Source organism: Mustela nigripes, chromosome 12, assembly GCF_022355385.1.
Source record: "Mustela nigripes isolate SB6536 chromosome 12, MUSNIG.SB6536, whole genome shotgun sequence".
In the NCBI taxonomy this organism is placed as follows: Eukaryota; Metazoa; Chordata; class Mammalia; order Carnivora; family Mustelidae; genus Mustela; species Mustela nigripes.
In genome coordinates, this window is record NC_081568.1 from 148,995,674 (window position 1) to 149,000,158 (window position 4,485).

At 47.0% G+C, this 4,485-nt stretch overlaps 1 protein-coding gene across 1 annotated transcript in view; it reads left to right on the plus strand.

Moving 5' to 3' along the window:
- The window catches only part of MGAT1 (alpha-1,3-mannosyl-glycoprotein 2-beta-N-acetylglucosaminyltransferase), a 17,470-nt gene continuing 12,985 nt past the window's right edge, over positions 1 to 4,485 (plus strand). The window contains exon 1 of the mRNA XM_059416240.1: positions 1 to 235. The gene's annotated coding sequence lies outside the window, so the exon portion shown is untranslated. The remainder of the gene's footprint in view (positions 236 to 4,485) is intronic.

Here is a 4,485-nt window from a genome sequence, read left to right on the forward strand (position 1 = left end):
ACCCCTGGGAGGGACACTGAACCCTGCCGGGGGGGGGGGGGAGGGGCCTGGACTTACCCCTTCCCCCCCCAGACTCCTCCCCCTCAGAGTCCACTCAGCCATGGACTTTAGACCTGGATAAGGGGAAAGAAGCTGCGCTTTGGTGTATCTGATTTGGGATTCTGAGTTTTGGAAATGGAGTGCCAGAAGGGGGTTTGATGATCTCCAGGGGAGCAGCTGAGAGAAGAGAAGAAAGGTAAGGTTCCTGTCTCACTTCCCACTGGGTGTCTTGCTGCTCTTAGGCAGGAAATGTTGAGTGGGGCCAGTCTGGGGATGCTGCCATTTAGGAAGTGCCGGATGAGAACCCTTACTGCAATGGATACACAGGAAGCTTTATCTCTGTTTCACTCTCTTAGACTTGTTCCCGGCCTCTCTACCCAGGTAGGAGGAGTACGTTGTAAGATGTTTTGTGCGGTGGCATTTGAGAGGTTAGGCCTAGGAGAACATGAAGAGAATTTCAGCTTCTGAGGAGAGGCTGGGTTAGACTATATATAAGGACCAACACGGAGTCAACACATGTTGGGCTAAATAAGACTCTAGGGTGGGTTACTTAGGCCGAGGCAGGCTGCCGTGTTTTGGGGGAGCTAACTGAGTGGAACTGCCTTGGGGGAGGTTAGACGATGGTCTGGATAACTTCCTAAATTGTCTCTCTTCAGATTTAGGCCATGAAACCTTATGCAGACCACAGAAAAACAGAACACAGTTAAGATCAGTTGAATTTTTGTTCTAGCTCTGACTTTCTTAGTGTGTAACCCTAGGAATGTTGGTTAAGATCTGTCATGTTCTGTTCACCTGTAAGACAGGGGTACCTAGCTTTAGAGCTTCCTGACAATTCACAGGGAGCAAATGGGGGATAGATCTTGAAAAGTGTCCAGGGCCATGTGTGTGGAAAACAGTACTGTTGACATTGCTTGATAATGCTTGTGTAATTGGTACATACAAAAAAAACTCTGAATGAGGAGTTCTGTTCTTTTATTGAATTAGTGTATTGGCAAAAGCCTTGGATGTCCTCAATTAGAAGCCTGCCCTGAATGTGTCTCATCTTGTTGCTGTTAAACAATACCTGGGATCATCAAGTGGTGGAAAAAGTGCACAGGTCCTAGGAGAGCTTAGGTTGGGGATTCTGGTCCTTAGGGCTCTCTACACTTGTGATAAGTATGCCTTTTGGGGTAGCAGATTAAAGAGGGCCAAGTGTGTGGTTAGGAGGTGGAGCTCCATTTCTTGGAGTAAATTCTGGGCCTTTCTTCCTGTGCCATATCCTGGTATTCTCTCCTGCTCTTGAAGATGACAGTGTTTTGGACTTCCATCTCTTAGTCCTTTCTGTTTTTGCAGGCTGTTCCCACAGACCTGTTTATAGTTAACCATCTCACCTCCTTCCTACTCCTTCCTTGAACCCCAGTTTACTTATGCCGAAATACCTGCTTTTCTCAGTTACAACAAACAGAAAGGAGATATGTTGGCAATTTTGATAGGTGGTAGGGTATGGTGGCCTGGGGGCATGGGGCAGAAGGCTTGGCTTCTAGCATCTCTGCCTCTCAGTAGCTGTGTAACACCTGGAGCTCATATTCATTGGGGTTGGTGTAATAACTAAGATCATTTGCAAGCTGAAAATCACATTATTTATGACTTAGCTGCTTTTTCCCCCTCCTTCCTTTCTTGCCTGCCTTTCCCCAGTGGTGAGCTGTTTCTTCTCTGGTCTGAGGCTGGCTTGGAGCAGTACCTTTCAGGCCGGGGCTCTACTTTAGAAGGTCTAGATTTCAGGGTGGCAAGTCACCTGCCCCAGCTTGGCCCACCACATTCCTAGTGCCAGTCCTTGCAAGGGCTTTCTGGTCCCAGGATCCTTTTGCAGCCCTCATCTTACCTGGAAGGCCTGCGAGTGTACAGAGTTGTGCTGTATATATATGGCGCTTTTGTTACATGAAATGTCCAGTTGGGTCACTTTTCTGTCATCACGCTGTTGTAAGAAAGAGAGAGCAGGGATTATTTCCCTAATTCAGTAGGTAAGGGGAAGCTACAGAAACTCTGAGCACAAAGGACTTGCCTCAGTGTCGAGAAGCAGATACTGTAATTGCCTGCCCAGTGCTGGGCTGCTTCTACAGCATCTGACCAAATAAGGACCATCTGGATCCTGCTGCAAACCTTCAGGGAGGGAAATTTAGTGCCTTGTCAGCAGCCTCTCTGGTAAGACATTTCCTCCCTAGATTGAACCAGAATTCCTCTCCCCTGTCATTTTTCACTGAAAGTGCTAGTCCTGTGCTCTGCCTGACCCTGTCTCAAGATAGTCTTCTCAAGACTATCTCACAGGGGTACAGGATCTCACGGCCTTCTCACAGAGGTACAGGATCTCAGACCACTTAGCCAGGAGCAGTGGTAGACTTAATCAAAAGTTGTGAATGTGTTTTAACTGAATTTATTTATACCATTGTGTCACACAAAAGGAATTGTATGTAGTTAACCAAAAGTCTCATTTCATAAACTTTGCTCACTGGTCCTTTTATTAATCTTTTCTCTTTGATTTTGATGATCTGTGTTTCTGGGTCTCCAAGGGGAGTGTCGATGTTGGGAGAATGGGAGAGGGAAAATTAGACACAGCGCTGATTTAAAACTTTGATTTTACTTCTTCTGATAGTTTCTAGCCGAGATCTGCCTTAAGTTCAGATCATGAATTCTTTTTAAGTTGTAAAAAATTTCAGGGTATCTTGGGTATGGTTTATGGGAAGGCAATTGGAACAATTTTCATGTCCTTCTCCGTATGTCTCCAGTCCTCTTTTGGAGGTAGTGGGGGTGGACAGGATACAGTATTTTCACTTCTAAATTCTCTCTTATCTTATGATCAGATCTTCCTATTTTTTCCGTTTTTGCATACTCCAGTTTCGGTTTCATTCCCAGAATTCAGGCACCTAGCTCCTTGTTTCTGCCCTTCTTCCCCTTCCCCCTCAGCCCATAACACCTCCTCATGAAATCTCCATCAAAAGCCCTGGGCCTCTTTTCCCAGGTCAGTGTGGCACATGTCACCCTGGCTTCTTGCCTCCTAGACCAAGTGTTTTCTTTTGTTTCCGTCCAAGACTTCAGCCCAAACCTGTTCTCTAACCAGGCTCTTTCTGCTTGGGACAGTCCTTTTGTAGCTGGGGAATTTCTACCTTTAGATATTCCTGTAAGCCTTGGAATTTCAACAAAGTAGTCATTGGGTGTTAGTTCTCATGCACAAGCAGTTCCCCATTCTTGTCCTCACTGAACTGCCTTGGATAGAGGAGGATTATTAGAGTGGGAATGTGACATCTCGTGGGCTGGTCTGCCCCATTTTTCAGCATCCTACTATGTCCTTTTCCTGGAGAGTGATTTTAGCTTCTCATATCTTGGATCTACAAACTAGTATTTCCCAACTCTTTACACTTTTAGAAATCACGGTTTTCCTTCTTACTTTGATGTGGAGTGTGAGTGTGTAGGCTTCCTGCATCCCCCAACTCCCTTCATAAGGAAAGCATAAAGAGAGGGCAGATGTGCAGACACAGTGGCTATTGGCTAGCATATGAGTCCATGAGACCATGGTTCATAAAGTCAGCTCAGCTGGAAACCTTGAAGACACACATAGTACAGTCTCAGTGAGGTGTCAGCTCTTTTCACTCTGCCCCTTCAGAGCTAGGCTCCAGGTGCTTCTTCCATAATTTCCTTGCTGCCCCAGTGTGCACCTGTCATGCTGGACACACAGCCATCTCAGTGTATTTTCACTCAAGGGTGTGTAAGAGGAAGGAATGAGTGCAGGAATGCCTGGGTCTAAAACCTGGCCATGCCCCTCACTAGGGCTTGTGACCTTCAGCCAGTTGGCACTTAACCTGAAATTCACACTGCCTTGGACAGAGTTTGCCCCCCTTCTGTAGAATGCGATGATAATGCACACTCTGCAGAGCTGTTGGGAAAGTTCTACATGTGGAGGCCTCTGTGCAACTGGTTTATTTCTTTAGCCCCTGCTGGGGGTGGGGGCTTTAGGGCATACTCTGCCCTTTTTTGGGGGGGGGGTCTGGAACCCTTCATAATTCCTGGTTTCATGTAGAAACACATTAGTGAGCGAAAGCAGTCAGTAACCCCACACTGCTAAGTTCCTGCCAGCGGTGTGCGGTGTGGAACACAGGAGGGAAGTGGATTGGGGAAGGGCCTGGAGCCCCATCACTTGGTGGGGCTGGCCCTAGACTGGGTGTGCGTGAGTAGCCAGGAGCTCTCAGTGCCCCACCCTCAGTCCCAGGTACAGACATCGGGGCTTTTCTAGGGCTCCCTCACCCCCTTTCACAGGGCTTCCACAAAATCCTGAGATGAAGTCCTGTATTCCATAGGTCTCATGGTTCTTATCCCTGGGACAGGTCTGTCCTCTGCTCCTGTACGCAGAGTGAACAGCTCTCATTCCCCACCTCGAAAGAAAAAAAAACAAAGTATTAAAAAAAAAAAAAAAAA